We start from the raw sequence: 23,346 nt of genomic DNA on the forward strand, positions 1-23,346 counted from the left end.
AGCATGGAAGGTGAAGTAGATTCTGCTGGTGCCCTGCCTGGCTCCCCTTCATCAGCTGGCAAATCCATCTCCAAGCTGCTGTGCATGTTGGCTGCTAACAGCTCGCAGCTGTCCAGAGAATTGTCTCCAGGGAACTGCCCTTCCTGACAGGAGCCGCCTCACCTTGGGAAGTCATACTTCCTCATCTGCAGGGACAGCACTCAGTCAATGACTGACATCCTAGGTATAAAGGTTGGATCTTTGAGTCAAAGTGGGGAGGTCCCTGTCATTGTTTTTGTTTGTTTGTTTGTTTATTTATTTATTTTTTATTTTTAGAGACAAGGTCTTGTTCTATTGCCCAGGCTGGAGTGCAATGGTGTGCATCATAGCTCACTGCAGCCTCGAACTCCTGGGCTCAAGTGATTCTTCTGCCTCAGACTCCTGAGTAGCTAGGACGATAGGTGAGTAATTTCTTTTTTTCTTTGTTTCTTTCTTTCTTTCTTTTTTTTTTTTTTTAGAGATGGGGAAGGTCTTACTATCTTGCCTAGGCTGGTCTCAAACTCCTGGCCTTAAGCAATCCTCCTACCTTGGTTTCCCAAAGTGCTGGGATTACAGACGTGAGCCACAGTACTCAGCCCCTGTCATTTGATTAGTGCTGCAGAGCCCCCACCAGGATCAGGCCAGGTGAACTTGACCTGAAGCCATATCCTTGTTCACTTTTTCCTTGATCCCTTCCTGCTTCCCTCTCACTTCTCTTGAGAACCCTCCCTCAAGAGATCACACTCTCCAATTCCCATCTCAGACTCTAGGGAATGTAACCTAAGGCTCAGGGCCAACATTCAGTGGGGACACCCAACTGACTTTGCAGAAATGGAAGGTGGAAGATTGCTTAATGGCCTCATATGAGTTATGGAAGGGATGTCTGACCTGCTTTTTCTTTAACCATCATGAGGAAGGAAGATGATGAGGCTCTCATGCTTCTGTCTTAGGGCTTTTTGGGTTTGTATCTTGGTCTGACATCTTGGTTGTGTGTCTTTGGGCAAGGACAATTTCTGTCCGTCAGTTTCCCTGTCTATAAAAGGAGATAATAATCATGCTTTATTTATAGGACTGTTAAGAGGATTAACTGAGATAATCAATATCAAGAGCTTCGGAGGATATATGGCACTTGGTGAGTACTATATTACATTGCTGTTATTACTGATATTGTTACTATTATTGTATCATTGTCATGTTAAAATGCAGCTACAGAATGCAAATTGCTGTCTTTTTGAAGAACAATTTCCTGGCTTGAATCAAGAACCTTCAGTATGTCTCTATCCTTTCATCCAGTAGTTTCCAAACTTGGAAGTGAGCCTTAGGGAATAATCTGAAATGCAGATAAGGTTTTATTCACCCATGTCTCATCATAGCATTATTTACAATGGGAAAAAAGGGAAATCACTCCACTGTCCAACAATGGGGCAAAGTTGAATTAGCATGTGTACCGCAGCACTCACTCCCTTCACAGCAGTTCAGTGTCCCTCAAGGATCCAAAACAATGAAGATGCTAAGTTGACAGATGCCCTGCGGGAAGAAAGAGATAGAGATGGTTAAGTCAGTTTCACAACATCTGTTGGACACCTGCTGTGTGACCAGGCATTGTGCTACGTGGTGAGGTCCCCTTTCTCAAGTCATCTCCATCCTGTGAAGGAGACAGACAGGTGCAGAGCTGATTAGAGCGCAGACCAATATAGGCTGTGACAAGGATAAGAACAAGCTGGTTATGGAAGCTGAGAGGCAGAACACAGCTTTATTTGAAGGACCAGAGAAGAATTCCCAGGGAGCCTACCATCCTAGTAGCTATGTCTCTTTGGGGTGTCAAGATCAGCTAAAAAGACAGAGGCATTACAGCCAGCAGAATTCTGAAAACTTAGTTAACTTTTTTTGGATACCTCATCTTGAGTTCTTGCAATATTCGGTCCTACATGCCTTGAGCCCATGTATGTGTGGGTGTGCGTGTGTGTGTGTGTTGGTGAACTTAGGTGCAGATTTCGTGAGAGCCACTATTATGATAACGTCTACAGTTGCCTCTCAATTTTACCCTTGCCATCACTATGGCAACCCACAAAACAAAAAAGACAGAAGGAAAGGCTTTTGATCTTATCTTGCCTGGGGCTTTGCCGTAGCCTTTGATATTCCCTGGGACTCGACATCAGGAAGTTCACCATTGTGCATTCAGTATTTTGGGTCACCTGGATGTTGCTTCTTTCTGGCATTGGCTCCTCTCAGAGGGTGCTGGAAATAATGAGAAATTCTAAAACAATTAGCTGGAGGTTATGAAAAGCCATGTGCAAATTGTGGCAGGTTGTATTTTCCATAGATGATTACAATAAGATCTCCTGTCACACATGCAGTGCTATGGCCTTGGCATCCCCATTGAGTTGTAATTGTTGTACCCTCCCTGTGAATCTGGATGGGTCTTGGGGACTGTCTTGACCAACGGAACGTAGCAGAAGTGGTTATATGTGACTTCTGAGGCTAGCTTATAAAAATACCATGTACATCTGCCTTGGGCTCCATCTTGGAAGTCAGCCACCATGCTGAGAGGAAGCCCAGACGTCCTGTGGAGAGGCCCACGTGAGGAAGACTGAGGTCCCCAGCCCATAGCTCTGGCTGAGGTCCCAGCTGATAGACAGCACCAACTTGCCAGCCGTACGAGTTATGATTTAGTTCTCCATCTAGCTACCCCAGTGCGTACCACGTGGAATGGAGATGAGCTGTTTTCACTGAGCCCTACTCAACTTATAAATTTGTGAGTAAAATAAAGCACTGTTGTATTAAGCCATTAAGTTTTGGAATAGTTGGTCACTTGGCAATAGACAACCCAAACAAATCTATGTCCTAACAAGATGTTTTGCTTTGCGGAGGGAGAATATGCACTCATTTTAATTTTGTATTTGTTTATTTTTGAGACAGAGTCTCGCTCTGTCACTGAGGCTGGAATGCAGTGGTGCGATCTCGGCTCACTGCAAGCTCCGCCTCCTGGGTTCAAATGATTCTCCTGCCTCAGCTTCCTGAGTAGCTGGGATTATAGGTGTGAGCCACCACACTGGGCTAATTTTTTTATATTTTTAATAGAGATGGGGTTTTGCCATGTTGGCCAGGCTGGTCTCGAACTCCTGACCTCAGATGATTCACTCACCTTGGCGAGTGCTGGGATTACAGGCATGAGCCACTGTGCCTGGCCTAATTTTTATTTTTTATTGAATTTTTGAATTTTTAAAACTTTTTATTTTTTAATTTAGAGACAGGGATTAACTGTGTTGCCCAGGCTGGTCTTGAACTCCTGGCCTCAAGCAATCTTCTCACCTCAGCCTCTGAAAGTGTTGAGCTTACAGCATGAGCCACTGCACCTGTCCCATCACCAATTTTCTGTCATCTATATGCACTGATGCATTTCCAATTCTGTTTTAAAATTAGACCTTCTCAAGATTCTGAGTAGCTCTCAACAGTGACCTTGTAGCAGAGACTTGAAAAATGAGTTCAGGTGGAGAACGTAGGACAGGCATGGATGGTGACAGGAACTACTTGGGCCAAGGCAGTATAGCACAAGGAATTTAGTGGGCACAGGGAGCTAGGAGCAATTAGCTGTTTCTGGCATGTAAGAAGAAGGTATAGAGAAGCAGGGGATGAGGGTGGATAGGTAATGGGGGCTACACTGGGGAACCTGATAGGGGTGCAGAATGGGAGCTGGTGACTTGTCTCCAATTACATGGTAAACTCAAGTGAGGCTGGTTCCTGATTCTGGACTCCCTTATCCTAGCATAGAACCCTAGCCACCATTTTTGGTTCCAGCATAAACTGCCCTTGATGGTAGCTTCCTTTGAGGCCCTGAAAGTTTTAAGTAAGAAAAGCAAGGAGGTCATACAGCATAATGATTACGACCTTGAGCTCTGGGCTCAGATGTCAGCTTCCCGCTAGGTTGACCTGGTGATATAGGACTTCTCTAGGTCTCAGTCTTCCTGTTTCCACAATGGGGTGATGGGGCTGTTTTGCATATTCAATGAAACCATTAACATAAAACCTTTATCACATAGTCGATGTACATTACAGGTAGCTATTTCAACATCTGGAAGTGTGTGTGTAGAAGGAAGGTCAGGTGAACACAAGTGAATACAATTGGGCTTATAGAAAACTCTGTGACATTGGGTGTGGTGGCTCATTGCCTGTAATTTCAGGGCTTTGGGAGGCCCATGGTGGAGGATTGCTTGAGCTCAGGAGTTCCAGAGCAGGCTGGGTAACATGGCAAAACCCCGTCTCCACAAAATAACAATAACAACTACAATAACAACAAAATCCAGAAATTAGCCAGGCATGGTGGTGTGTGTGTAGTCGTAGCTACTTGGGAGGCTGAAGCGGGAGGATCGCTTGAACCCAGGAAGTGGAGGTTGCAGTAAACTGACATTGCGCCACTGCACTCCAGCCTGGGCGACAGAGTGAGATACTGTCTTAAAAATAAATAAATAAAATAAAAAAACCCCAGAAAACTCTGTGAAGTTAGAAACAAAATTATTTTCTGATCCACCCAAGAAAATGACTTTTCAGGCCAGTTGCGGTGTCTCACACCTGTAATCCCAGCACTTTGGGCGGCCAAGGTGGGTGGATTACCTGAGGTTGGGAGTTCAAGACCAGCCTGGGCAACAAGGAGAAACCCCGTGTCTACTAAAAATACAAAATTAACCAGGCATGGAGGCACATGCCTGTAATCCCAGCTACTTGGGAGGCTGAGGCAGGAGAATTACTTGAACCCTGGAGGCGGAGGTTGCAGTGAGCTGAGATCGCGCCACTGCACTCCAGCCTGGGCAACAATTCCGTCTCAAAAAAAAAAAAAAAAAAAAGAAAATGTCTTTTCAGATTTTTGAGACATTTCAGAGTTGAGAAGGGATGAACAATAGCACCTTTCCTGTAGAAAATGCAAAGTCACACTCCTGAGAAACAGCCTGCCCTGCAGAAGGAGGCGCCTGGAGGAATGGCTGTGCCGGATTATTTGACTGAGGTTAGACATGCCATGTGGGACTAAGATGCCCCTCCAGGCCCCTGGGTCGCTCCAGGAGAGTGACCGCTGGGGAAATGGGTGCTTTTAGGTCACTCTTTCAAAGACTCCTTAATGGCTTCCTTAATGGACTTCCACTGTCTCAGAAGTGGAATGGAATTGTTTTTGCGCAAAAATGGAGATGTGATGTCTAGTTCATGCCGTGTACAGAAGGAGAATGTTTTGCAGTGACAGCCTGCTTTTTTTTTTTTTTTTTTTTTGAGACAGGGTTTCACTCTGTCACCCAGGCTGGAGAACAGTGGTGCAGTCTCAGCTCACTGCACCCTCCGTCTCCCAGGCTCACGTGGTCCCCCACCTCAGCCTCCCCAGTAGCTGGGACCACAGGCATGCACCACCATGCCTGGCTAATTTGTTTTGTATTTTTGGTAGAGACAGGGTTTTGCCATTTTGCCCAGGCTGAACTTGAACTCCCGGGCTCAAGTGATGTGCCTGCCTTGGCCTCCCAAAGTGTTAGGATTACAGGCTTGAGCCACTGCACCCAGCAGTCCACCTACTGTTATAAACATAGAAAGCAGGAGAGAAAAGTTGCCTTGGCCTGGCGCAGTGACTCACGCCTGTAATCCCAGCACTTTGGGAGGCCGAGGCGGGTGGATCACCTGAGGTCAGGAGTTCGACACCAGCCTGGCCAAGATGGTGAAACCCCATCTCTACTAAAAATACAAAATTTAGCCAGGCATGGTGGCAGGCGCCTGTAATCTCAGCTACTTGGGAGGCTGAGGTAGGAGAATCACTTGAACCCGGGAGGCAGATGTTGCAGTGAGCCAAGATTGTGCCATTGCACTCCAGCCTGGGCAACAAGAGCAAAACTCTGTCAACAAACAAACAAACAAACAACAACAGCAACAACAACCAAACAGCCTCCTCGGCACAATGTGTTTCTTTTTTTTTTTTTTTTTTTGAGACGGAGTCTTGCTCTGCCTCCCAGGCTGGGGTGCAGTGGCCGGATCTCAGCTCACTGCAAGCTCCGCCTCCCAGGTTTACGCCATTCTCCTGCCTCAGCCTCCCGAGTAGCTGGGACTACAGGCGCCCGCCACCTCACCCGGCTACTTTTTTGTATTTTTTTTTTTTTTTTTTTTTGAGACGGAGTCTTGCTCTGTCGCCCAGGCTGGAGTGCAGTGACCAGATCTCGGCTCACTGCAAGCTCCGCCTCCCGGGTTCCCGCCATTCTCCTGCCTCAGCCTCCCAAGTAGCTGGGACTACAGGCGCCCGCCACCTCGCCCGGCTAGTTTTTTGTATTTTTTAGTAGAGACGGGGTTTCACCGTGTTAGCCAGGATGGTCTCGATCTCCTGACCTCGTGATCCACCCGTCTCGGCCTCCCAAAGTGCTGGGATTACAGGCTTGAGCCACCGCGCCCGGCCCACTTTTTTGTATTTTTTAGTAGAGAGGGGTTTCACCGTGTTAGCCAGGATGGTCTCGATCTCCTGACCTCGTGATCCGCCTGTCTCGGCCTCCCAAAGTGCTGGGATTACAGGCTTGAGCCACCGCGCCCGGCCCACTTTTTTGTATTTTTTAGTAGAGAGGGGTTTCACCGTGTTAGCCAGGATGGTCTCGATCTCCTGACCTCGTGATCCGCCTGTCTCGGCCTCCCAAAGTGCTGGGATTACAGGCTTGAGCCACCGCGCCCGGCCGGCACAATGTGTTTCTTAAGCTCTTGTAAGAGTCTGTATTTTAGGGCTTTCTTTTAGTGCAACGCAAACAACCCAGGTTCTAGAGTTATAAAAACTTAAGTCCCAGTTGTGTCGCTCAGTGGCTGTGTGATGTTGGGCAAGGGACCCACCCTTTCTGAACACTGGTTTTCTCATCTGTACAATAGCAACAGTAACTCTGCCCCAGGACTGTTGCAAAGGCCCCAGGACGCAAGGCATGCCGATGGCACAGTGTGTCACCTGCCTGTACGATGTGCCCCTTCCCTTCCAGCCTCTGGCTGCTGCTGCTTGTCCCCAGGAGCAAAGCAGAGGACTGGCAGAACTGGGGGATCTTGAGGGGCTGGGTTTTCACTCTTCACTCTCCCTCTCCTTGGCTGCAACCCCTGCAATTTTTGCTGCTTTAAAAACAGGGATCAATACTCCATTAACTCATACCTTTTGTAGTTGCTGAACACAGGACACCACTGGGGGTCACTGGGGCTGCAGGACAAGCCCTGAAGCCTGGCTTCAGCAGAAGCAGCCCATCCCAGAGGCACAGGGAGCTGATGGGAGCTGGCAAGGCCCTGGCTTCTTGTAATGTTTCATCCCAATGCCCCTCTGCTCGGAACTCTTGCCAGCAGCAAAGAAATAGCGGCAGAATAAAAACTTTGAAGGAATTCATTCATTTGGCAAACATTGAATGAGTTTCTGCTCTGAAGGGAAGTGGATTTGGTGTGAAACAGACATGGGTTTGGATCCTGGCTCATCCTGGCCTGCTGAAGAGCTATCGTCTGTGTGCCTGGCATGAGGTAGGCGCCTGCTAGATAGAGGCTGAGTGATGGGATGCATTTTGTGATAATTGGTGAGGCACATTGCTTTTCAGAACCTTAGTTCTTTATCTCTGAAATGGGCATAATCATCGTCCCTCCTCCACAATTCCCTTTGTGTTAGGAGATATTGTAAGTGATGCGCAGAACTGCCACACTGTAGCCTCTCCACAAGCGCTGGTGTTGATGATGGGCATTTATAATCCACCCTGACTGGTTGCAGAGAACTATTTCCATCCAGAATTGTATGATACCTTCGCCCCATCACTTCTGCAGCCAGTAATCCAAGTGTTTTTTTCTCTCCCCTAATTATCTCCATTTGCATTCTTTTTCTTTTGTTACGTAAGCTGAGATATTAGACGCATTGGCTGTGAAGATTGAATTCTCTTCTAATTATAAGAAAAACGGCCTTTTCTTTCTTCTGTTAGTCCTAATGGAAATTAGCTGCATAAATCTCCCAGCTTTGGGGTAATTTTCTAGGCCTCCAGCAGCATCAGGGAATGCAGACTTTGAAAGCAGGTTGGTGTGCATCCCTCAGTAAGGAGGCTGGGGCGGTGGCTTTGGAGTTGGGGAGACCTGAGGTGTTTTTTTCTTTTTTTTTTTTTAGATGGAGTCTTGCTCTGTCGCCCAGGCTGGAGTGCAGTGGCACAATCTTGGCTCATTGAAGCCTCTGCCTCCCAGGTTCAAGCGATTCTCCTGCCTTAGCCTCCCGATAACTGAGATTACAGGTGCACACCACCATGCCCAGCTAATTTTGTATTTTTACTAGAGATGGGGTTTCACCATGTTGGCCAGGGTGGTCTCAAACTCCTGACCTCAGGTGATCCACCCACCTCAGCCTCCCAAAGTGCTGAGATTAGAGGTGCAAGTCACTGCATCCGGCGAGGTAGACCTGAGTTTGAATGCGGTTATGAGATGTGTGACCTGGGGCAGGCCACCTTACCTCCCTCGTGTGGGTCTTCTCATCTACAAAACGGGCCTGATAATCCTCAGCATGTGGTGTTGGTGTGAAGTTTCATGCTGTTCTAAGATGAAGGGGGTTGGAATTGGGTTACTTTGCTATTATAGCATTTCTCGTCTTTCCCCACCTCTCCTAGGCTCATTCCCCAATGCCACCCATCCGGGAGAAGGAGGCCCATTCTCCTGGCCATTATATGTGTCCCATGGAGTCTGCTATGAGGACTGTCAGAAAAAGACCAAACTGTCCTACGACACTATTTTCCCATGTCCCGTAGCCCTAAGGTGTTTGGATAAATAAATACAGGTGTGAATTTCTGGATCTGATACCTGCCTATAGACTTGTTTTTTTGAGATGGAATCTCACTGTGTCATCCAGGCTGGAGTGCAGTGGTACGATCTCGGCTCACTGTAACCTCTGCCTTCTGGGTTCAGGTGATTCTCCTGCCTCAGCCTCCCAAGTAGCTGGGACTATAGGTGTGTGCCACCATGCCTGGCTAATTTTTGTATTTTTAGTAGAGACAGGGTTTCACCTGTTGGCCAGGTGAAACCAGCATGTTGGCCAGGCTGCTCTTGAACTCCTAATCTTAGGTAGTCCGCCAGCCTCAGCCTCCCAAAGTGTTGGGAATATGGGTGTGAGCCACTGCGCCTGGCCACCCATAGACTTTCTCTGCTGTTCTCCCCAGACCACTGTGTCTCCTCATGTGCATGGGTTTTTAAAAATTTTTTTTATGTCATTGTCATTGTGATCATCCCAGAAGAGAAGCCAGACCTGCAAAGACACATCTGAGATGGTGTCTGTGGATCCACCAGTTTATTCCTCATCTGTAGGGCCCCAACGGAACACAGATTGGAGAGAAGGCCCAGTTCTAATGCTGGGTGGAGGGAGGAGGAGGGTAGTAGGTGGGAGAAGACAATGGTTTGATAATTCCCGCCCACCACCAATTAACTGCAAGAGCACAGGGATGTTACTTAATATCTCCACATATCAGTTCTTCATCCACCGTCCTGTGGAAAATTCCAGGTCCTGTCCTCATTCTCTGGATCTAGACACAGAGGCAGGGATAGAAAGAGCTTAAGAGTCACCAGATAGAGCCAGGAGGAGATTTCACATCGTGGTCCGTGGTTCCTTCTCTTCACCTGCACGTCTGAGGTCTCTGCAGTGGGGACATTTGCTGTCACGGAATCCCAGCCACGACCTTCTGAGTGTGGCCAGCAAGTTCTCGTGATCAGCCAGGTCCTGAGCATGGCTGGAGGGCTGGGGGAGCAGAAACAGGCGCTGGGGACAGGGAAGGAAGCCTAGCTCTCCCTGTCTTTCCTCCGGTGCTCTTAGAGGATAAGGGAGAGAATAAAGAGAGAAAGCAATGAGAGGAGAGGGGATGATAGGAGGAGGAAGGTGGAGAGAAAAGGAGAAACAGAGAAAGAATATTTCTTTCCTTGCTATGTCTTTTGGCTCTGTCTTACGGGACAGAAGGGACCTGCCCTGTGTCCCACAGCAGGGGAGCGGCAGACTCTGGACTGTGTCAGCTGCACGGGTTTCAGTTTCCGGTGATGGCACCTGGTTATTGCTATTCTGTTCAGGAGACTGGATGTAGCAGGCTCTCATGGAAATGAATCCTCTAGACGTGATGAATTACCCTCAGGGCTCAAAGCCACCAGCTGGGCAACCTCTAGTCCTTGTGCTGTGCTGGCCGAGGGATAGCAGCTTCCTAATCGTGGCTCTTGGGGTGCAGAGATGGGGCAGTGGGAGGCAGGGCTGAGTAGCAGGGACTGTCCTTGCTAGCTGCACCCTTCATGCCTGGTCTGCCTTTCCCTGAAGCTGCCTGGAAGAGGAAATGAGAATCTAATGACGTAAGAGTCCTGGTTGGGGGGCTGTCAGCCTCCTGCAGCTTGGTCACGGGTCGTAGGAAGCCTGTGTCAGATATGGGCAGATTCTTTAATTGTCCTGGCATCATGGAAGCCCACTGCCATGGAAGAAGTACAACCTTCCCTTCTAGCAGGCGTCAAGGATTAGAAGCCAGCCCAGTGCTGTGGGAGGAACAGGGATCTAGAGTCAGGCAGACGTGAGGCTGGGATCCCTCATCCTGGGTGGGCATAATCTTGGCCCCACTTGGAGGCTGAAGGCAGGGATGTTGGCTTAGGGAGAGGACAGCAGGAGGGGGGGGCATTTTCATGTCAGCCTCTTGTCGCTTGCCAGGATTGGGTCCCGAAGAGATGGCTGGGTGGGCTTTGTTCACTCACCGTATCCCTGGCGGGACACTTGGGCCAATTGGTGAAAGCTCAGTTGACTCCACGGTGCTTCTGAGACACACTTTCTGGGAACCATCTGTGCTTAATAATTGGTGATAATGACATCAGTTAGAACCAAGCCTAGATTACCCATTGGAAAATGTTATGCACGTTTTATTTATTTATTTATTAATTATTTTTTTGAGACAGAGTTTCGCTCTGTCACCCAGGCTGGAGTGCAGTGGTGTGATCTTGGCTCACTGCAACCTCCGTCTCCCAGGTTCAAGCGATTCTCCTGCCTCAGCCTCCTGAGTAGATGGGATTACAGGCATAGCCACCACACCTAGCTAATTTTTGTATTTTTAGTAGAGAAAGGGTTTCACCATGTTAACAGGCCAGGCTGTTCTCCAACTCCTGACCTCAAGTGATTTGCCCACCTCGGCCTCCCAAAATGCTGGGATTACAGGTGTGAGCCACCATGCCCGGCCTGGTATGAAGGTTACCTTGAAGTCCCTTTGGTAGCACTACACTTCTGTGTTTTATTTTTTTATTTTTATTTTTTATTTATTTTTTTCTTTTGAGACAGAGTTTTGCTCTTATTGCCCAGGCTAGAGTGCAATGGCATGATCTCAGCTCACCGCAACCTCCACCTTCCAGGTTCAAGCGAATCTCCTGCCTCAGCCTCCCTAGTAGCTGGGATTACAGGCATGGGCCACCATGCCTGTCTAATTTTGTATTTTTAGTAGAGACAGGGTTTCTCCATGTTGGTCAGGCTGGTCTCGAACTCCCAACCTCAGGTGATCCGCCCGCCTCGGCCTCACAAAATGCTGGGATTACAGGCGTGAACAACCATGCCCGGCACACTTCCGTGTTTTAAAGCACCATTAGTCCTGGCTGGATCCTGACAAATCAGAGAGGTGTTCAGGTTTCTGGGGACACATTCATTCCAGCCTCTTTTAGGCCAGCCTGGGAAATAGTCAAGAGGAGAGGAGAACTGGGTTCGAATCCTGGCTCAGCCATTTCCCAGTTGTGTGGCCCTGGACAGGCAACTTCATCCCTCTGAGGCTCATCTTTCTCATCTGTAAAATGGGAACAATAACATTATCTGTCTTATATGTTAATTGTTAGGGTCAACTAAACTACATTAAGTGAATGAAAGTGCTTAAGGGAGGATTCAGCCATCATCAGACGCTATGCCTCCGTGTGTCCCTCTAGGTCCCCTCTCCCCTGTCCTCCTGCTCTGTGCCCTCAGAGGCTGACCTGTATGAACCACATCAAATGGCTCCCTTGATCTTAAAGCGTGGGTTGGGTTGGGCTGGGGAGCATTGTCGGGGGTGGGGGTGAAGGAGCCAGGTCAAGATATTTGTTCTTTTTGCTCCTTCTTTGCAGGGGTGACTGGGGTCAGTTGCATCCCTTGACGGAGGGTCTTTGCTCCTGCTTTGTGGGCCTGCACTCACAGCTTTCTCTGTGTCCAGATTTCGATAATTGCTCCCTCCTCCTCATCCGTCCAGGCCTAAGGTGGTAACTTCTCCACTGCCACAAGCCTCAGGTTACTGCACCGTCCTTTGAGATTTTCCAACACTCTGCACATTCCCTTGTAAATAATTCTTTATTCGTCTCAGCTCAAGTTGGTCTCACCCCATTGGAGTGGCAAGCTAATTTCCTGCTGGGAACCTGACCGATCTCACCCTAATCTCACTGTGGATGGTCCAGTGAGTCTACTGAAGCTGACACCAGATTTTCCTGTGATGTGTTCACCAGTGTCCTGGCTGGCTGGACCAAGGAGTTGACCCATTGTGACAGTTCAATTGAGGCATGACCTTCCCCAAATCAGGGTTAGGGGCCTTTCCTAAATAGTGATTAAACTGACTTTTTGACTAGCACTCCCCTGGGGACCTTACTGGAGACCTGAGTTCTCATAGGCTCTTAGGCTGTGTCCTACTAGGCCTTGCCCCTGTAGGAAGGTCAAGGAGCAGACCAGGTTATTCCCAGGTGGTGGGAGGGGGTAGGAACTTGCAGTCTTAGCAGAAGTGGCAGGATTTTTGCATCTGACAGCCAACCTCCAACTACCTCCACTCAGCCCTGGATAGATCTGATTAGTGAGGTGTAGAGGCTAAAGCACACTTAGCTTTAGCTTAGCTAAAGCATTCGACACATGGCTCTTTTTTTTCCTTTTTTCTTTTTTTTTTTGAGACAGAGTCTCACTCTGTCACCCAGGCTGGAGTGCAGTGGTGCAGTCTTGGCTCACTGCAACCTCTGCCTCCCGGATTCAAGTGATTCTCTTGCTTCAGCCTCCCAAGGAGCTGGGATTATAGGCACCCACCACCACGCCCAGCTAATTTTTGTATATTTTAGTAGAGATGGGGTTTCACCATATTGGCCAGGCTGGTCTTGAACTCCTGACCTCAGGTGATCCACCTGCCTCGGCCTCCCAAAGTGCTGGGATTACAGGCTTGAGCCATTGAGCCCGGCCTGACATATGACTCTTAATATCCAGTTCTTGGTGTGATCTTGGGCTTCACATCTGACCACTCCTCCTTTTTGTTTACTTCCCTGCCTTACAAAAAAATAAACGGGCCAACCATGGTGGCTCATACCTGTAATCCCAGCACTTTGGGAGGCCGAGGTGGGAGGATCACTCGAGCTCAGGAGTTCTAGATCAGCCTGGGAAACATGGCAAGACCTGCACCTGCACCCCCCAACCCAGATCTCTACAAAAAAATTCTACAAAAAAAATTAAATGAAATTGGCAGGACATGGTGGTGTGCACCTGTAGTCCCAGTTACTTGGGAGGATGAGGCTGGAGGATCACTTGAATTTGGGAGGTTGATACTGCAGCGAGCTGTGATTGTGCCAATATACTTCAGCCTGGACAACAGTGAGACACTGTCCCAAAAAAGAAAAAAATAAAAGAACATTAAAAAAAACAACATGTGATAGTTTAATGTGTGAACCTGGCTAGGCTACAGCTCCCAGTTACTCAGTCAAACACGAATCTAGGTGTTACTTTGAAGGGATTTTATAGATGTGGCTATGTAACGTCTACAATCAGTTGCCTTTCAGTCAAATTTGAGATAATCCTTTTCTCTTGGCTTACTTCCCAAGGTATCAGCTGGTAGCAGATTCAAACAGTGGTTTTCCCTCTGGGGTTCAAAAGATGTGTAGAATTTTGTGTCTTAATATTTTTCTAGGAAGAAGGTTCATCCACGCTCCTTCATTTTTGTTTTTTTTTTGGGATGGAGTTTCTCTCTTTGGTTCAGGCTGGAGTGAAGTGGTGCGATCTCCGCTCACTGCAGCAGTCTCCGTCCATCAGGTTCAAGCAATTCTCCTGCCTCAGCCTCCTGAGTAGCTGGGATTCTATGATAGACGCCCATCACCACACCCGTCTAATTTTTGTATTTTTAGTAGAGATGGAGTTTTGCCATGTTGGCCAGGCTGATCTTGAACTCCTGACCTCAGATGATCCACACACCTCTTTCATTCTTAAACCATGAAATGGTTAAGAATCCCTAGATACAGATATTAGTTATGTGTCACTTCTCCCAGGATCATGTGATTTTACAGATGGCATTGGAATAGCCAAAGGAATGAATCTTTAAGGGTGGAATTGACAGGGGATTACACAGATCCTAGGGGCTTGGCCAGCCCGGAGCCTCTTCCGTTGGCCCTGTACAGACCATGCCTCTCTGACAGCTGTGTTCAGGCAGCTTAATGTATAGTTACTGGTTTTATTATCGCACAGTGGGAAAACAAAGTCTGAAAGATTCATGTAGGATTATAAAGAAGCCAGATTTACTCTTCCCTAAAACCTTTTGCGTGAAGAAGAAAGGAAAATACTAATAAAAAATGACTTGCTAAATTAAATGGACCGAGAGCAGATTAAAAAAAAAATCTCACAATGAAGAGATTTGGCTGGCTGATGTTGGCTAGAGAATATTTAAGAGGACAAAAGATGGATAAAGCAAAGGAAAAGGAAAGTTGCTTCCTCTTTTCTTGGGGCAATCCAGTCTCTATCTTTAGGAACTGGAGAGCAGAATGTTCATGTTCTCGTTTCTTAGCAACACCAGGTGGTCCAACACTAGGGGGTGGATAATCTTTTGGGGATGGAATTCTACTCTTTTTTATTCCTTCTCATACCCTTTACCTCCTCCCTCTCTGTTTTCTGGCTGTGCTTGTCCTTCGTATTTATTAAGCTCTGAGAAGATACAGGGTATGATGGTAGATAATTTTGCCAGCATTATATCAGCTTTGCAGCGTGCCAGCTGTGTGGCTTTGATCAGGTGACTTAACCTGGCTGTGATTTAGTTTCTTTTGTTCAGGGATCAGTTGTGGGGATTGCATGAAATGCTACATCTAAAGCCGTTAGTGTGGTATCTGGGAGTAGCAGTCCATTAATAAATGTTAGTAGTTCTTCTTTCTCCTTGTAACAAAATTAGCCAGTGCCTATTACATCTAATTAATAAGTGTGCATTTAAAGATGCTGACATGGTGAACAAGAAACTGTGGCTCCTTTTGTCGCCTAAAAAAGGGTACCTGGACACTAAAGGGCTGAAGTTGCCTATTTTTAAATATTAAGGTGGGATCTCGATTCTTGTTTTAAGGTGTGAAGTAGGCAGGGGTAGTTTTTGAAATGCAAATGGGCATTGTGTTGCCATGACGAAGATGTTGCAAGGAAAGAGAAAATCACAGAACTTCAGAACCAGAACAGATTTTCAAACAAAATAACTCTATTTTCTAAGCCCAAATTGGGATGGAGGGTCAGAAGGGTATAAGTGCTGTTATGGGGACAGCGGGACAAAGCCATATTGTCTAGAGTTGGAGATGCTTTCTTTTAAACTTTTTAACATATCTGAAATTAGAATGCTTTTTGTATTCACTTAATGTAGTGGGTTTTTTTAAAAGTCTGGAAAAACTGTTATTATATCCAAGGTGAGTCTTACAGGCAATGGTGTCTTAAAATCAAGCAAATAGAGTTTGGAAATCACAGTGGCCAGGTGTGGTGACTCAGGCCTGTAATCCCAGCACTTTGGGAAGTTGAGGCAGACCAATCACTTGAGGTCAGGAGTTCGAGACCAGCCTGGCCAAAATGGTGAAACCCTGTCTCTACTTAAAAAACACAAAAATGAGCCAGGTGTGGTGGCGGGTGCCTGTAGTCCCCGATACTTGAGAGGCTGCGGCACAAGAATCCTGGGAGGCGGAGGTTGCAGTGAGCCGAGATCATGACTCCAGGCTGGGCAACAGAGAGAAACTTTGTCTCAAAAAAACCAACCAACCAACCAACCAACCAACCAACCAAACAAACAACCAAACAAACAAAAAAACAAAAATAAAAAGAAAAAAGAAAATCACCGCTCACAGTGGCCTGAATCAGCTCAGTCCAAAATAGACCACCTATGCTCTTCTGTACCTATGAAGAGGTGGACCAGCTGACCACTAGATGTCTTCCCGTTGCTGGTATGGCAAAGGTTATCAGTGCCTCTGTTCATTCCTCAGCATCTGCCTTGATGTGCCTTCATCTTCTTGGCCTTCTATCTGCAGGGACTTCCAGGTTAACAGCATGATCTATCTGCGTATGGGGAAGGCTGGAAGCATCAGGACATTGACACCTGTGGAAGCAGCCCTCAGCCAGCCGGGGCTGGGAGCTGGCAGATGACACCGCAGACGCTCACTCTTAGATGGAAAGCTGAGGTGCTGTGCACTCTCTGTCTAAAGTTCTCCAGTCATATGGGGTCCCCAGTTTGCATGCAGCATGTTTTGCTTAATATACATCCTCAAGGGCCTGTCCCACCTTCCCTGTCTCATTTTCCTACTCCTTTTGCTGATGTTTTCTGGGATCCCCTCCTTAATAACCCACTTGCACTGGAATCCTTGTTTCAGGGTCTGCTCCTTCATTTCCTTTGGATACATACTCAGAAGTGAGATTGCTGGATCATATGATAGTTGTGTTTATAACTTTTTTGAGGAAACTCCATACTGTTTTCATAATGGCTTTACTGATTTACGTTCCCACCAACAGTATACAAAAGTTCCCTTTTCTCGGCTGGGTGTGGTGGCTCACGCCTGTAATCCCAGCACTTTGGAAGGCAGAGGTGGGTGGGTTGTATGAGGTCAGGAGTTCGAGACTAGTCTGGCCAACATGGTGAAAACCTGTCTCTACTAAAAATTCAAAAAAAATAGCCAGGTGTGGTGGCATGCGCCTGTAATCCCAGCTACTTGGGAAACTGAGGCAGGGGAATTGCTTGAACCAGGGAGGTGGAGGTTGCTGTGAGCCGAGATTGAGCCTCTGCACTCCAGCCTGGGCGACAAAGCAAGACTCCATCTCAAAAAAAAAAAAAAAAAAAAAAAAAGAAAGAAAAAATTCCCTTTTCTCCATGTTCCCACCAATACTTGTTATCTTTTGTCTTTTTAGTTATAGGCTTCTAACAGGTGCAAGGTGATATCTCATTGTGGTTTTATTTTATATATCCCTAATGATTAGTGATGCTGAGTATTTTGATATGTTGGCCATTTACATGACTTCTTTTAATAAATGTCTATTCAGTTCCTTTGCCTATTTTTCTATTGCCTGATTGCCCTGGCCAGAACTTCCAACACTGTGTTGAATAGGAGTGGTGAGAGAGGGCATCCTTGTCTTGTGCTGGTTTTCAAAGGGAATACTTCTAGTTTTTGCCCATTCAGTATGATATTGGCTGTGGGTTTGTCATAAATAACTCTTATTATTTTGAGATAAGTCCCATCAATACCTAATTTATTGAGAGTTTTTAGCATGAAGGGCTGTTGAATTTTGTCAAAGGCCTTTTCTGCATCTATTGAGAAAATCATGTGGTTTTTGTCTTTGGTTCTGTTTATATGATGGATTACGTTTATTGATTTGTGTATGTTGAACCAGCCTTGCATCCCAGGGATGAATCCCACTTGATCATGGTGGATAAGCTTTTTGATGTGCTGCTGGATTCGGTTTGCCAGTATTTTATTGAAGATTTTTGCATTGATGTTCATCAGGGATATTGGTCTAAAATTTTCCTTTTGTTGTGTCTCTTCCAGGCTTTGGTATCAGGATGATGCTGGCCTCATAAAATGAGTTAGAGAGGATTCCCTTTTTCTATTGATTGGAATAGTTTCAGAAGGAATGGTACCAGCTCCTCCTTGTACCTCTGGTAGAATTCGGCTGTGAATCCGTCCGGTCCCGGACTTTTTTTGGTTGGTAGGCTTTTAATTATTGCCTCAATTTCAGAGCCAGTTATTGGTCTATTCAGGGATCCAACTTCTTCCTGGTTTAGTCTTGGGAGGGTGTACGTTCCAGGAATCTATCCATTTCTTCTAGATTTTCTAGTTTATTCGTGTAGAGGTGTTTATGGTATTCTCTAATGGTAGTTTGTATTTCTGTGGGATCAGTGGTGATATCCCCTTTATCATTTTTATTGTGTCTATTTGATTCTTCTCTCTTTTCTTCTTTATTAGTCTTGCTAGTGGTCTATCAATTTTGTTGATCTTTTCAAAAAACCAACCCCTGGATTCATTGAGTTTTTGAAGGGTTTTTTGTGTCTCTATTTCATTCAGTTCTGCTCTGATCTTAGTTATTTCTTGTCTTCTGCTAGCTTTTGAACATGTTTGCTCTTGCTTCTCTAGTTCTTTTAATTGTGATGTTAGGGTGTCAGTTTTAGATCTTTCCTGTTTTCCCTTGTGGGCATTTAGTGCTATAAATTTCCCTTTACACACTGCTTTAAATGTGTCCCAGAGATTCTGGTATGTTGTGTCTTTGTTCTCATTGGTTTCAAATAACATCTTTATTTCTGCCTTCATTTTGTTATGTACCCAGTAGTCATTCAGGAGCAGGTTGTTCAGTTTCCATGTAGTTGAGCGGTTTTGAGTGAGTTTCTTTCTTTTTTTTTTTTTTGAGACAGAGTCTCGCTCTGTCGCCCAGGCTGGAGTGCAGTGGCCGGATCTCAGCTCACTGCAAGCTCCGCCTCCCGGGTTTACGCCATTCTCCTGCCTCAGCCTCCCAAGTAGCTGGGACTACAGGCGCCCGCCACCTCGCCCGGCTAGTTTTTTGTATTTTTAGTAGAGACGGGGTTTCACCATGTCAGCCAGGATGGTCTCGATCTCCTGACCTTGTGATCCGCCCGTCTCGGCCTCCCAAAGTGCTGGGATTACAGGCTTGAGCCACCGCGCCCGGCCTTGAGTGAGTTTCTTAATCCTGAGTTCTAGTTTGATTGCACTGTGGTCTGAGAGACAGTTTGTTATAATTTATGTTCTTTTACATTTGCTGAGGACTGCCTTCCTTCCAACTATGTGGTCAATTTTGGAATAAGTGCGATGTGGTGATTAGAAGAATGTACATTCTGTTGATTTGGGGTGGAGTGTTTTGTAGATGTCTATTAGGTCCACTTGGTGCAGAGCTGAGTTTAATTCCTGGATATCCTTGTTAACTTTCTGTCTTGTTGATCTGTCTAATGTTGACAGTGGGGTGTTAAAGTCTCCCATTATTATTGTGTGGGAGTCTAAGTCTCTTTGTAGGTCTCTAAGGTCTTGCTTTACAAATCTGGGTGCTCCTGTATTGGGTGCGTATATATTCAGGATAGTTAGCTCTTCTTGTTGAATTGATCCCTTTACCATTATGAAATGGCCTTCTTTGTCTCTTATGATCTTTTTTGGTTTAAAGTCTGTTTTATCAGAGACTATGATTGCAACCTCTGCTTTTTTTGTTTTCCATTTGCTTGGTAGATCTTCCTTCATCCCTTTATTTTGAGTCTGTGTGTGTGTGTCTGTGCATGTGAGATGGGTCTCTTGAATACAGCACACTGATGGGTCTTGACTCTATCCAATTTGCCAGTCTATGTCTTTTAATTGGAGCATTTAGCCCATTTATATTTAAGGTTAATATTGTTATGTGTGAATTTGATCCTGTCATTATGATGTTAGCTGGTTATTTTGCTCGTTAGTTGATGGAGTTTTTTCCTAGCCTCGATGGTCTTTACAATTTGGCCTGTTTTTGTAGTGGCTGGTACTGGTTGTTCCTTTCCATGTTTAGTGCTTCCTTCAGGAGCTCTTGTAAAGCAGGCCTGGTGGTGACAAAATCTCTCAGCATTTGCTTGTCTGTAAAGGATTTTATTTCTCTTTCACTTATGAAGCTTAGTTTGGCTGGCTTCATATGAAATTCTGGGTTGAAAATTCTTTTCTTTAAGATTGTTGAATATTGGCCTCCACTCTCTTCTGGCTTGTAGAGTTTCTGCTTCCCTTTGTGGGTAACCCGATGTTTCTCTCTGGCTGCTCTTAACATTTTTTCCTTCATTTCAACTTTGGTGACTCTGACAATTATGTGTCTTGGAGTTGCTCTTCTTGAGGAGTATCTTTGTGGTGTTCTCTGTATTTCCTGAATTTGAATGTTGGCCTGCCTTGCTAGGTTGAGGAAGTTCTCCTGGGTGATATCCTGAAGAGTGTTTTCCAACTTGGTTCCATTCTCCCCATCACTTTCAGGTACACCAATCAGACATAGATTTGGTCTTTTCACACAGTCCCATATTTCTTGGAGGCTTTGTTTGTTTCTTTTTACTCTTTTTTCTCTAAACTTCTCTTCTCACTTCATTTCATTCATTTGATCTTCAATCACTGATACCCTTTTATCCAGTTGGTCAAATGGGCTACTGAAGCTTGTGCATGCATCATGTAGTTCTCGTGCCATGGTTTTCAGCTCCATCAGGTCATTTAAGGTCTTCTCTACACTAGTTATTCTAGTTAGACATTTGTCTTGTCTTTTTTCAAGGTTTTTGACTTCTTTGCGATGGGTTCGAACATCCTCCTTTAGCTTGGAGAAGTTTGATCGTCCGAGGCCGCCTTCTCTCAACTCATCAAAGTCATTCTCCGTCCAGCTTTGTTCCATTGCTGGTGAGGAGCTGCGTTCCTTTGGAGGGGAAGAGGTGCTCTGATTTTTAGAATTTTCAGCTTTTCTGCTCTGGTTTCTCCCCATCTTTGTGGTTTTATCTACCTTTGGTCTTTGATGATGGTAACGTACGGGATTTTGGTGTGGATATCCTTTCTATTTGTTAGTTTTCCTTCTAACAGTCAGGACCCTCAGCTGCAGATCTGTTGGAGTTTGCTGGAGGTCCACTGCAGACCCTGTTTGCCTGGGTATCAGCAGCAGAGGCTGCAGAACAGCAAATATTGCAGAACAGCAAATGTTGCTGCCTCATTGTTCCTCTGGAAGCTTCATCTCAGAGGGGCACTCAGCTGTGTGAGGTGTCAGTCGGCCCCTACTGGGGGGTGTCTCCCAGTTAGGCTCGTCGGGGGTCAGGGATCCACTTGAGCAGGCAGTCTGTGTGTTCTCAGATCTCAAACTCTGTACTGGGAGAACCACTACTCTCTTCAAAGCTGTCACACAGGGACATTTAACTCTGCAGAAGTTTCTGCTGCCTTTTGTTCAGCTATGCCCTGCCCCCAGAGGTGGAGTCTACAGAGGCAGGCAGGCCTCCTTGAGCTGCAGTGGGCTCCACCCAGTTCAAGCTTCCTGGCTGCTTTGTTTACCTACTCAAGCCTCAGCAATGGTGGGCGCCCTTCCCCCAGCCTCACTGCCGCCTTGCAGTTTGATCTCAGACTGCTGTGCTAGCAATGAGTGAGGCTCTGTGGGCGTGACACCCTCAGAGCCAGGCGCAGGATATAATCTCCTGGTGTGCTGTTTGCTAAGACCATTGGAAAAGCACAGTATTAGGGTGGGAGTGACTCGATTTTCCAGGTCACAACTTCTCTTGGCTAGGAAAGGGAATTCCCTTACCCCTTGCACTCCCTGGGTGAGGTGATGCCTCGCCCTGCTTCAGCTCATGCTCGGTGGGCTGCACCCACTGTCCTGCACCCACTGTCCGACAAGCCCCAGTGAGATGAACTCGGTAACTCAGTTGGAAATGCAGAAATCACCCGTCTTCTGCATTGCTCATGCTGGGAGCTGTAGACTGCAGCTGTTCCTATTAGGCCATCTTGGAACTTTGATCCTTACATCTAATTTTTACATTCTGTGTAGCATGAGGAAGAAAAAAGCTACCTTTAGAACTGGTCGGCTGGGTGTGGTGGCTCACGCTTGTAATCCCAGCACTTTGGGAGGCTGAGGTGGGTGGATCACGAGGTCAGGAGTTCCAGACCAGCCTGCCCAACATGGTGAAACCCTGTCTCTATTAAAAATACAAAAAAAAGTAACCAGGCGTGGTGGTGTGCACCTGTAATCCCAGCTACTCAGGAGGTTGAGGCAGGAGAATCGCTTGAACCCGGGAGGCAGAGGTTGCGCTGAGCTGAGACAGTGCCACTGCACTGCTGTCTGGGCAATACAATGAGACTGTGTCTCAAAAAACAAAACAAAACAAAACAAAAAACTGGCCTACAAGCAGATGTTGATATGGTTTGGCTTTGCATCTGCACCCAAATCTCATGGTGAATTGTAATCCCCAGTGTTGGAGGAGGGACCTGGTAGGAGGTAATGGGATCATGGGGGCAGATTTCCCCCTTACTGTTTTCATGAGGGTGAGTGAGCTCTCATGAGATCTGGTTGTTTACAAGCATGTGGCACCTTCCCACAATTCGACATGATATTTGGGTGTGGACACAAATCCAAACCATATCAACATCTGCTCGTAGACCAGTTCTAAAGGTACCTTTTTCCTTCCTCATGCTATGCAGAATGTAAAAATTAAACATAAGGAGCAGACATTGATGGTGGGACTGGAAAGGCAGGGGACTACAATAGTTAGAGCATGACCTCTGGGTCACACTTTGGCTCTCTCTCTTCTGCCTGCCCTGGTCATGTAAGATGCTCCTCCTTCCTGTTCACCTCCCACCATGATTGTAAATTTCCTGAGGCCTCCCACCCAGGCTTCCTGTACAGCCTGTGGAACTGTGAGTCAATTAAACCTCTTTTCTTCATAAATTACCCAGTCTCAGGTAGTTCTTTTTTTTTTTTTTTTTGAGACGGAGTCTCGCTCTGTCGCCCAGGCTGGAGTGCAGTGGCCGGATCTCAGCTCACTGCAAGCTCCGCCTCCCGGGTTCACGCCATTCTCCTGCCTCAGCCTCCCGAGTAGCTGGGACTACAGGCGCCCGCCACCTCGCCCGGCTAGTTTTTTGTATTTTTTTTAGTAGAGACGGGGTTTCACCATGTTGGCCAGGCTGGTCTTGAACTCCGACCTCAGGTAATCTGCCCGTCTCGGCCTCCCAAAGTGCTGGGATTACAGGCTTGAGCCACCGCGCCCGGCCTCAGGTAGTTCTTTATAGCATTGAGAGAACGAACTCATACATACATCAACACATTTTCTGTGGTGTCAGAAATGTGCGATGGGAGGGAAAATCACTAAGGCCAGAACTTTCAACATTTTCTTTTTTTTTTTTTGAGACGGAGTCTCGCTCTGTCACCCAGGCTGGAGCGCAGTGGCCAGATCTCAGCTCACTGCAAGCTCCGCCTCCTGGGTTTACGCCATTCTCCTGCCTCAGCCTCCCGAGTAGCTGGGACTACAGGTGCCCGCCACCTTGCCCGGCTAGTTTTTTGTATTTTGTAGTAGAGATGGGGTTTCACCGTGTTCGCCAGGATGGTCTTGATCTCCTGACCTCGTGATCCGCCCGTCTTGGCCTCCCGAAGTGCTGGGATTACAGGCTTCAGCC

The 23,346-nt window shown here is 46.7% G+C and overlaps 1 long non-coding RNA gene across 1 annotated transcript in view; it reads left to right on the forward strand.

Annotated features, from left to right (window-relative positions):
* Window positions 1-313: 313 nt before the first annotated feature.
* The window catches only part of LOC135968793 (uncharacterized), a 105,172-nt gene continuing 82,139 nt past the window's right edge, over window positions 314-23,346 (forward strand). Inside the window, exons 1-2 of the long non-coding RNA XR_010583756.1 lie at window positions 314-440; window positions 1,088-1,150. This is a non-coding gene — a long non-coding RNA (uncharacterized lncRNA). The remainder of the gene's footprint in view (window positions 441-1,087; window positions 1,151-23,346) is intronic.

Source organism: Macaca fascicularis, chromosome 20, assembly GCF_037993035.2.
Source record: "Macaca fascicularis isolate 582-1 chromosome 20, T2T-MFA8v1.1".
Lineage (NCBI taxonomy): Eukaryota > Metazoa > Chordata > Mammalia > Primates > Cercopithecidae > Macaca > Macaca fascicularis.